We start from the raw sequence: 12,308 nt of genomic DNA, 5'->3' as shown, positions 1-12,308 counted from the left end.
TCATTTTTATGTTAATATATATATATTTTTTTCTTTTTATTCCAACTAAATATGCTGAGGGAATTACAAGAAAGCCATTCATGTGTTAATTCCCCTAAAATAAATGTAAATGCTGTGGCTCTGTGTGGCTATCAAAACATTGCTCTGATACAGTTGTCTTAAAATTGTCACAACCAATTTATGAGTTTGGGGCAGAAGTATTATGTTTGTTTTTTTCTTCTGGCCAATGGAAGATGGGAAGAGAGTGTTCTTAATCGCATTTTTGTTGGCAATGTGTAAACAGCTTGTAATGAAATGTAAAAAAAACGTGGCCTCCCCTGACTTCCTAGAAAGCCTGTGGACTGATTTTTATGTGAAGGAATAGGGACGTTTTTGCCGGGAAAATAAAAACGATGTGACGTTTGTGACTGAATTAATGCTACATTTTTTGCTTTAAATTACGGATTTGGTATATGAGGACTAATTCTCTTCTCAGTTATTTTACTTTATTTCCAGATTCAATCATAGGCTCGTTCTTACGTACTAGAGTACGTACGCACATGCGCACTCCTCAAAAACGGTGCTTAAAATCTCTTGACAAACTAAACTATGTAAATGACATTTGGTATATATTCTAAATAAAATATATACATTGTACTTAACGTCAGATTGCTTATTTTGCTCAAGACAATGATTTATAAAGTCCCCCTGAAATCAAAATTTAAGTTTTTAATATGTTTTTTAGTTTTAGAGTATGTTAGTTCACGGTCTTAGTACACGATGTAACTACAGAAGAGTCAAGTTTTAAATAGGAAAAATATCAAAACTCTTTGGTCATTTTTGAGCGAGATGCTAACGGTCTAATCAGATTCAATGAACTATGCTAAGCTATGCTAAAAGTGGTACTGCCAGATTGGCTGAATGGATTCAAAAACGGTAAAACTCAGCTGTGAGTTGGAAAATGAGCCTATTTTCAAAACAAGTGAGGTGTTCCTTTAAGGTTATGAATAAGCTGGTGTGTTATATATGTAATATATGAGCATTCAAAACTTTCAGTCTTTCACTTCTGCTAAAATGGATCATAGATTTTCATGACATCACATTGCACTTCAGCTTCTCATCAAATCTTCTGTCCAATCAAATACTCTGTAGAATCTAAAGCATTCCGCCCCCTTCAGACACTGAAGCTGAGGTTGAAATAGGTAATTTGTTCACACATTTACTAGTTTCTACATGGCACATAGTGCACTATATAGAGAATAGGGAATGATTCAGACAGTGTAAATATGCTTTCCATTGACGAGAATGAAGTCCGTTTTTGCATTAGTGTCACGTGAACTGCTGCAGTGCGAGCACAATCTGCTCCAGCTCAGGGACACGAGAACACAGAGCGGATCATATTTGCGGGCCGAGAGTCGGCTCAGACCACGAAAGGTATCGGACCCATTTAAATTCTGCACAGAATGATGTATTTTAAAGTGATATAGAGGAGATTAGGAGGATGAATGGTTAGAGATTAGAAGGAAACAGAGGTTTTACTGAGTTTAACGGCTTTGGCCGAGCTGTGGTATAAACGAAAAAAAGGGGCGAAGCTGTTCGATATGTCCCACCCTGTCTTCGATATGTCCCACCCTGTCTTCCTGTTTCAGTTGAAATTACGTCAATACATTGAATAATGCTGCACGTTCCATGGCAATTCACTGGGCCTTTAAGTCCACTTCTCATAAAAACAAGAAATTATGCTTCTAACCACACAAGTTTGCCAATGTTCGTTTGAGCTATGGTTTCAGGAAACACCAAATCATTGAACCGTTTAACGATGGAACTTGCGATGTTAGTTGGCTAATGATGCTTTTGTGAAACGCACCCCTGTACAGTAATGTCAATATATTACGTCAATATATGAGACTATAGTCTCACATAGCCAGATAGTCAATAGTCTCAAATATACTTTATAATAAAACTATCATAACAATGTATTTTTAATTACCTCATCTGTTGACATGATGCCATTGAATTGCAGAGCTTGTGCATACATATCCACATTGCTATGATCAGATGCTTTCTTCACTGCTTTTCTTTCTCACCACTGTCATTATTTGTTAAGTGTTTATTTTGTTATTGAGAGGAGCAGCACATATTCATCTAAATGTCATTCTTAGCAGCGTGGATGGCACCTGGATGTTTGTTAACAGTATAATCGATTTAAAGCCGATATTTCCAACTTCTTTTTGTTCTAAGGAAAGAACGAAAAAGAACTTCACTGTGAGTATACCAGGGCACTGAATCATGTTCAGTCTCTTGTACGTAAAGCCGAGTTCACATTGCATGATTTTCAAAGTTGTCAGATCACTGTTCTTTTCACACTGCATGACTATCTGGGGTAGCATTCAGTTGCTGCTGTGTGCACATTGCACGATGGATCGGCGACAGTAAAATCACACATTTCATGACTTTACAGTAGGAAGAATTGCATCCTAATGTTGTCTTTGACATTTTTGAACATGTTTGATAATGCACACTGCGTGATTGTCAGCACCGTTTTGCCTCAGATTTCGGGCATTTGTCTGCGATTTCGCAAAATCTGTCGGCGAGTGAAAGTCAGGGCTATTGCTCCAGTGTGAACTCGAGCAATAAGTTGCTGGTTGCAGTTCACTTAATGGCCACCGGTGTCACTAATAACAAGGGTTTCTAAATTCTACATATCCATCTTTTTCCTACACCCCATGATGCTTTGTGCTAATTATAGGAGTAACTTCCATTAAACTGTAAACAATCCGTGAAATGCTTATTATTATGAATGCAATAATAAGCTTTTTTAAAAAAAAAAAAAAAACAAACAAACAAAAAAAAAACTCATGTGTACAGTGAATGGGCATTATTCTACTCACCCTTTGACACCTTCTCATTTACTTACTGATTCTTCTGTGGAACACAAAAGGAGATATTAGGTAGAATGTTCAACCCGATCACATTAAACGTTACTGTTTTATTACGATATGGCGATATGAATTCATACAATGTTTGGATTTTGTTTTGTTTGTTTGTTTTTGTTCATCAGCAGGGTGTGGTAGATTGTACAAAAATGGAGAAGTAAAAAAAAAGTAAAAAAAAATTACTGATGCTAAATTACTTTTCAAATGTATCAAGAATTTGTTTTGTTTTTTTAATGAGAGTGGGTTGAACCATAGACTTACACTGTGCTATGTACACATATTGGTTGATAAACCTCAGTGTACACTAGTGTTACTGCGAAACATATATCTATATTTTGTGCACTAAAATCAAACTTTGTGAACTGAATCAGTTGAAATGAATTTTTATTTTATTGCAGCATTTTTTCTGTAACGCCTGGGGTGTTTAAACCGTTTATGCCAGGTAAGTGCTCTGACCACAGCTCTTTTTAGCCGCAGGGGTTTTTGTGCTGAGAGCAAAGGAGAGATTGCATTGATACAACCCCCCTTGAACAGTTTAGAGGTGAAAACATGTTGTGTTTTATAACAGTTGTGCTTATTTTATCCTGCAATCATTTAAGTGCTTTTTGGGCATTGACATTATTGTATTTTATCAAGCTTCATAAAAGACAACGGTTAGGTATTTCTTGGCAATTACAAATGAGAAATAGCCTAAAGTATTCAACAACATACAGCAGCATTTTCACCACACCTAATTTGTCACGTAAAATATTTAAGTAAAATATTTTTTAGAAGTATAGATAGTTTATGACACTGATTGAACATATTCCGTGAGTTTTATATTGATTGGCTAAATGAGGCGGTGAGTCATCAGGCACTGAGGAGAGAGCTGGCTGTGCTCTATAAATAGAAACAACTGACCTGGCCTCACAGGCTAATCTTGCTTTGAAAGGCTGAGTAGGGACATCTTCAGACGCCTGGTGGTACCTGCAGCCTTAGTTGTGAATTTTACTCAATGCTTAAAGGCGCTCTAAGCAACTTTTCTTTGAAACATCATTACAATATGATAGATAAGGTGTCGTAACATATTACACCTCTCTTTTGCAAAAGGGAATTTCACAAATAAATACAAAGAAACTACAAGTAATGCACTGAATTAAGATGGAAAGAATATAGAATATTTTCTTGTGTGTGTGTGTATATATATATATATATATATATATATATATATATATATATATATATATAGTTACATTATATTATTATATATATATATATATATATATATATATATATATATATATATATATATATATAATGATACAATGTGTCATACTTAAAGCCTAGCTCAGGGCTTCTCAACTCTGGCCTTTGAGGTCCTGACCTCTGTCCTTTGCTGCATCCCATTTGCCTACTTATACTATGCCATAAAAGTACAGTTCTGGTGAAGAAAAAGTATATACTTTTGAGTGTTGAGCAGAATAGTAGGCAAGCTTTGGGACATACTTTATTTCATCATAATTGCATCTTTAACAGACAGCTCTGTCGCTTAGTTAAGTGCATCCTGTCACCGTTAAAACTGGCCTGTCAATCATCTTGTTACAGATAAAATCCTCCACATTCAATTCAATTTAATTTTCTACCATATTGGAGAGAAATGTAGTAGCATTTTGATTTGCCAGTCATAGGACTTTCATGTGGAGAACTCTCAATAATGATGCATTTAAAAGTTAATGACCATACATAATTTTTTATAAAAGTTCAGAATGCTGTTGCAGATTAAATATAATGTGGATAACATTGAACAAATATTTTTGTCAGGTTAGATACTGATTATTAATCACTCCAACCCCTTTATCTAAACCTATAGATACCACCTCTATATCTACTTAAAGAATTAGTTCACCCAAAAATGAAAACTGTCATTTATTACTCACCCTCATGCCGTTCCACACCCGTAAGACCTTCGTTAATCTTCAGAAAGCAAATTAAGATATTTTTGTTGAAATCTGATGGCTCCGTGAGGCCTGCAATGGGAGCAATGACATTTCCTCTCTCAAGATCTATAAAGGTACTAAAAACACATTTAAATCAGTTCATGTGAGTACAGTGGTTCAATATTGATATTATAAAGCGACGAGAATTTTTTTTGGTACGCCAAAAAAACGAAATAACGACTTATATAGTGATGGCCGATTTCAAGACACTGCTTCAGGAAGCTTCGGAGCGTTGGTGTTTTTGGAATCACCAAAAACATTCTCGCCGCTTTATAATATTAATATTGAACAACTATATTCACATGAACTAATTTAAATATGTTTTTAGTACCTTTATGGATCTTGAGAGAGGAAATGTCATTGCTCCTTATGCAGGCCTCACTGAGCCATCGGATTTCAACAAAAATATCTTAATTTGTGTTCGGAAGATTAACAAAGGTCTTAAGGGTGTGGAACGGCATGAGGGTGATTAATAAATTACATTATTTTCATTTTTGGGTGAACTAACCCTTTAACTGCCAGTCTTGTACATCTGCCATGTGTGTAGTTTTTATTAATGGTTTTTATTAGTGTTTGTAGTTCTAATCGAATCCTTGCCCAACGCGCAATGGTTTGTGGGCAATATTAGCCATTAGAGTGTACACGGATCTGCACTTTGAATTCTGACTGGAAAAAGCACAAGATCCGTGTATCTTTGGAATACTCATTTCAACATACTATGATTTGGGACACACTAATTTTAATTCTGAATACTAATTAGGATGGATAATTGGGACACAGCACTTGGTTAGCTTATTCACTTGTGTTTGATTAGGGTTGGAGCAAAAAGTGTATCTTGAGGGCCAGAGATGAAAATGTGGTCTAGCTGATCAGAAATCATTTTGTTGCATTTTGCTGACATTGGGTTGGCAGACCTGACTTGTAGTATCCAAACCCTGTAACAGCAAAAGTTAGAAAAAGTTATTATTTTTCATCTTAGAATATAGAGGTTTCAACAGTGTTTTAAATGTTTCAGTTACAATAAGTTAGTTCATATTTTCTTTTTAAAATGGCGTTCTCCAGAGGAAATAACCATAACAGTTTATGCTTTCCTTTGGTTATTTCTCCAAAGGAAATAACCATAACAGTTTATGCTGTTTGCACACTTTCTATTGCAATCAGTTTCAGGCAGCTCATTGATAATGCATGGCAAGAACTGTCATTATATTTCACTTTATAATAAATTTACATATCACAAAAATGTAGTGTAGTTCTTGTGTTAGCAATGGTTCCCTCCAAAGAAAGACGTGCAGCCATCAATGCTTTGCCATCAAAATGGCCTCACATGCAAGGGAGTAGCTGCAAAGAATATTGCACCTGAGAGAGCCATTTACTGGATCACCAAGAACTTCAAGATGAGAGGTTCAGGAAGTCCCAGAGTGTCCAGCAAGTATCAGAACTGTCTCCTCCTGAGGAATCAGCTACTGAATCGTGTAAGCACCAGTGCAGAGCTGCTCAATATTAGCAGCAGGTGGCTTCGAGTGCATCTGCACGCACAGTGAGGTGAAGAATTTGGACAATGGCCTGGAGTCAAGAAGGGCAGCAAAGAATCCACTTCTCTCCATGAAACACTTAAAAAACACAGACTAAAATTCTCCAGGAAGTACAATGATTGGACAGCAGAAGACTGGTGCAAAGTTATTTTCTCTGATGAAGTTACTGACTGCTTGGGACATCTGGAAAATAGCTTGTCCGGAGAAGAAAAGGTGAACGCTACCATAAGTCCTGTGTCGGGCCAACAGTGAAGCGTCCTGAGAGTGTTCATGTGTGGGGTTGCTTTTTATCCAAGGGAGTGGGCTTTCTCACAATTCTCAAGAAACAAACAAACAAACAAACCTGGCATGAATAAAGAATGGTATCAAAACTTCCTGCAGGAGTAACTTCTCCCAATGATCCAGGAGCAATCTGGTGATGATCCGTGCATTTTCCAGAATGAAGCTCCGAAGCAGTGTTTTGAAAACGGCCATCACTAGATATTGTTGAAAAGGCATCAGACAAAACGGACTCAGACAAAAAGGTATCAGACAAAACTCAAGGCCCAATATATTCACTGCAAAGTTCTTTGTTTAGGGTAAAACAAAGTTGGAAATAATTTTTTAGAGCAATAGGCTGTACAAGAGAGAGCGGCATTTCTATAAATATATGGGCACAACAAAAATGATGTGGATGTTTGACCAGCTCTGCATTTCAGCCATCTAGTCTTTTCACATCATGTTTGCCTACTTAGTCTAATACAATAGATTACTTTATGTTCTAAACAAGGCTATTTTTTTTTTTTGTATAACTTTGTATTGGCTTTTATCCCATCATAATGCTATCAGTCGGTTGTATTTTTCTTTTCCACCCCAGTTTTTTATATTTCACTTTAACTATTCTCAAATTGATGGTGTGTGTGCATGTAGGCCTATGTGAATTAAGTAGAATCTATCTATGGTATTCATTTTATGTAGGCTATTTAAAGGTGCTCTAAGTGATGTCACGCATTTTTAGGCCAAAACATTTTTTGTCAAACACAGCAAACATCTCCTCACTATCCGCTAGCTGCCTGTCCCCTGAACACACTGTAAAAAAACGCGGTCTCTGTAGTCGCCACAAACTCTGAAAACGGCAATAAAAACGAACTGGTGCAGCCTGGACAACAAAACATAATAAACATGCTCCAGCCAATAATCGACAAGAATGATTTTAAATGTGCGTTCATGACTGTTTCAGGAAGCACGGAGGGGAGGGGGAGGAGGAGGAGGGAGGAGGGAGGGTCTAGCTAGCCTGTTTTGTTTGACAACACTTCGAACGTCAACAGGAAGTTACTCCACCCAGGATCACTTAGAGCATTTTTAAGTAATCCCTGGGCAATGTTCTTTATGTTATTGTTATTCAAGCATTAAAAACAAATTTAAAAAAAAAAACAGAGAGAGCGAGAGAAGGGCCTAAAGTAAGCTGAAGGCTACCTGATATTTTATTCTTACAGCTTTAATTAAATATTACACTGGTTAGGTTATATACAGAAAAGAACATTACTATTTAAAATTGGTCTGCAGAAAAATAGCAACGGGCTGAATGAAAATGTAATCGACTCTCTGACAGTAGGTGGCACTGGAACAGCAGAAATAAAGCCGTTTCCCTGGTAACCTCTGTACACAAAGCAGTTGTGCTTATAACAAAGCAGCTCAAAATATTTTTTACTTCCCTTATGAAAATGAAACATGGTTTTACTACAAATAAAACCAAAAACATTATTGTAGTTAACTATGGTAACCACAAATTAACCATGGTTTTAACTATAGTTTATGGCATTTGTAGTAAAACTATTGTTATACAAATACAGTAAACCCGCCAAAAAAACCATAGTTACCACACTTTTACTATAATAAAACCATGGTTAATTTTTGTAAGGGTCACAATAGCTTGTAACATACAAGCTAGTTGCAATGTGTTATTTAGCTAACTTTTTAAACATGCAAATAAAACTAACGAATAGGCTAATACAAATTTACAAAATAATCTCAGTGGGACATGTTTTATAAAAATTAGTATAACATTTAACAGTTAGAAAACTGCGTGCATGTGACATCACATTGAGGCGGAGCAATTCGTTTCCAAGTCCGTTTTGTCCGATGCCTTTTGGTGTGAGGCTGTTTCATCCAATGCCTAATTGTATGAGACCTGACACCTGACATTGTTTTTCCTGAGACCTGAAGCCTTTCAGTCTGAGGCGCGATGCCATTTTGTCCGATGACTGAATCCTTTTAGTCCGAGGCATGACGCCTTTTCATTGTATGACAGGTGTGAAAATGTCCTAAAATGTACACATTATCGGTGGCTTTGCTCTCAATAGAGGCCTCACTGAGTCATCGGATTTCATCAAAAATATCTTAATTTGTGTTCCGAAGATGAACGAGGGTCTTAGGGGTGTAGAACGACATGAGGGTAATTAATGACAGAATTTTCATTTTTGGGTGAACTGACCCTTTAAGTTGATATTACGTTATGTATTTTAGACACAATATTGTTAACATTAACTGTTTTTGATTTATTTTGCCAACAAAAGTTCCAAACATCAACATTTATTAAGGAATAAATTTAAGAATATACATGAAAGAGGGTGCATTTTTAATCTTTTAAAAAGATTAGATAAGTTGGGCAAAGGACTGTGTTTGAGTTCCCGGTGGAGTAAACTCTGCCCTGCATATGTATCGTAGAAAAAAAAAAAAAAGCCAATTAGTACAGTTAAATCAGGCTTGAGAAATTCAGTGGTATTTCAGGGGGATTTCAGGTGTCTTCTGCCTGGTGAAGTTACTGCATAAAGGCATCTGTACAGAACACCTGCGCTAAGTGGACCATTCTGAAGCACACTGGGCTGTGTTAGGAGTGGAGTCTGTTTATCAGCCGTTAATGTGTGTAATGGTGCATAACTCCTGCTGTGGGGTAATGTGCCTGTGGGCTCTAAAAGTACACCATCTGACTGTAATAGCCCTGAGGTTTAAAGATCCGGATGCTGTAAATTATCCTCAGCTCTGTAGTCAAGCAGTAAATGTAAGAAATGCTGCATATGAAAATGCAATATTTGCTCATTCATTGATGTGTAGTGTGCTGTTTATACCAAGGGCAGTGTGCTTATTATTTTCCAAAGGTAGCACAGGGAAAGATTCAGTGTTGAATAATCTCAGTAACTGTAAATAAGTGTGCATAAACGTATTTATTGCTGCAAAATGTCATTACAAAGAACAGTAGCCAGAAGGGCAGATAAAGTTAGGCATACAAAAAGTTACACTCTATGAAATCCCATTTCAGTCTAAAAAAATGGTAATGGCAACTTGCAAATCTCACAAATTAACTTTATTGCCCGCAATTACAACTTTAATTCTCCCAATTGTGACTTTATGTTTCACAATGTGCCTTTCTCAGTTCAACTTTATACCTTACCAATGCTACTTTATATATCACGGACACACAGTGTGCATTTTATGTCACTATTACTTTTTTATTTCTTTTTCTGAGGGGGAAACAGACTTCCGTGACACTCACTCTTTGTTATTTTTTTACACTCTTAAAAATAATGGTTCCTAAAGACCATAGAAACACAATTATTAGGTTCCCTAAAGAACCTTTTAGTGAACACAATTTTTTTTTCTTAGTTTGAAGAACTTTTCAATTAATTAATTACTTTTTTTCATTATAAAGAACCCTTTGTGGAGTGGAAAGTTTTCATGGATGTTAAAGGTTCTTCATGGAACCGTCAATGCCAGCAAGGATCCTTTATTTTTAAGAGTGTCTAGAATACAAAGTTCTGTCGTGAAACTCTAGATGGCACAGGCTGATAGGCCGTTAACTCAATCTGTTTGCAATCACATCATATAGGGCACAGCTGATTGGTTCCTGCTCTATCAGTAGCCGTTGAGCTCGCTGCTCAACCTTCAAATACTTGGTCAGCATTTGCTGTGGCAGTTTGCAGAGCACTTTCAGAAACCCCCCACCTTCCCCAGCTCCACCTGTATAGATCTGCTGTATGTATTGGCAGTAGCAAGTCCCATACTTGCTCTGCAGCAGCAATAACAGCAGCAGAGTAGCAGATCTAATCCGCCATGACCAAACATATCAACATTCTCATATCCATGACCATGCCAAACACTCCGAGAGTTGTCATGACAGAAATATTTTTGTATGTAATGAAATTCAAATTTGAATTACAAATCTGCATTTGGTTTTCTCCCTAAATTCAAATTCAGGAGTTGAACTGAAACTTAAAAGGCCTTCTAATTTCAAAATGCTGCACATCCCTGAGAGTGACGGTGTTCTGGCAGATGAGATAAAGGCCCGGAAAGAACACCACCTGCTGTGTCTGTCACTGCTCCATATGGGTTATCTTACAGGTGCACTGCTGCTTCTATTCATATTGAAAGTAATCCATCAGACAGGAGAGAGCTGTTTAATTCAGTCTTTTTTGACATAATCCCCGTTTCTCTCTCTGTTTCTCTTTCTCTCTCTCTCTCTCTCTCTCGCTCAGAAAGTGAAAGAGTGAGACAGGATGCAACAGCAGACATTTATTCTCAGACACTCACTGTCACATTTCTATCTGCAGTTGCAGTCAAGGTCAAAAACAATGTATTATGTCAATAATTGTGCTCTCTCAGAACAAAAGGTGCACGAGTGAACAAATCCTGTACTTCAAAGAGCACATTACCTTAGAATTAGCCATTTCTATCTACATACACCACGGGTTTCCTTACATGTTAAGTCGCCATTTTGCACCAACATGATTCTACAGTAGCCCTAAATGGACAAACAGAGCATGTCTGCTTGACTAGCTACTCTTTGCTGTCTCAGGCGACGACATATTTGTCCTGTGAAATTTGGCCGACGTAGCTTCTCTTTCTTGGAATTCACAACCTCACCATTAGATGCCGCTAAAATTTACACACTCCACTTTTAAATTATTGTGACAGATGTGAAGGGGGAGGAGAATGTATATGTGCGTCAGGTTTCTCAATGAGAAAGACTTCCGCAAAGAATAAACCTATGCATCCTCGCTCATAGCTTCTCAGGAAGCTTCCTCACTCCTCGTTCCTCGCGGTGCAATTAGAGAACTGAGATTTTCCAGGGCACAGGCTGGAGGATGTAGGAGCGAGGAAGCATCAATTTGAGTATTGAGAAGCACCCTAGGTGTGTTCGACTTCATGCAGCGCTGTGTAGACCGATCGGCGTCTGACTGGAAGCAGCCTTAAAGCACACCTGTTTCACAATTGGCTGGATTCACCGCATGACATTGATCACGTGCGTTTCATGTTTATTCTAATGCCCTCGGTTCCACTAATGTGTTGCCAAGTCTGTGGTTTTCTCGCGGAATTGGGCTACTTTAACACTGTTGAAGCGGGTTGTTTTTCATGTACTGTACGTGGGTTGACGCGACCCCAAATATTTAGCCCCTGGAATGCGAATGTTACCAGGGGAACCCCGCCAAAAAAATTAATGTGAATTTATAAAAAAAAAAAGAATAAAACTGATTAAAAAAAAGAATAAAACATAGACCCCACTTCATTGGTATTTAAATAGTAAAGGCTTATATTGAATTTTATTGTTGTACAAACAGACTCTGTATAAAGCAGTACATAAATTATTGAATGAAAATGTTCTGAAACATCTGTGTATTTGACAAAAATTACATTTATTTCACTTCAGCTGTGATAAAGTATGCAAACACAGCGTGAACGTCACTGCGGGAAGCAAAAAGCATCCGACTGCAAGCAGCAACTTTCGCCGATCGGTTACATCCAGCCACAGCCAATGTCGAATACACCTATTGATTGTGCTGCAACAAAGTCTGAAAATGGAAATCTGATCTAAAAGAACCATATACAAGGGCTTGTACTAATTTTGGTTT

This window comes from Megalobrama amblycephala, linkage group LG10 (genome assembly GCF_018812025.1).
Source record: "Megalobrama amblycephala isolate DHTTF-2021 linkage group LG10, ASM1881202v1, whole genome shotgun sequence".
Lineage (NCBI taxonomy): Eukaryota > Metazoa > Chordata > Actinopteri > Cypriniformes > Xenocyprididae > Megalobrama > Megalobrama amblycephala.
This window is presented reverse-complemented; position numbering follows the sequence as displayed.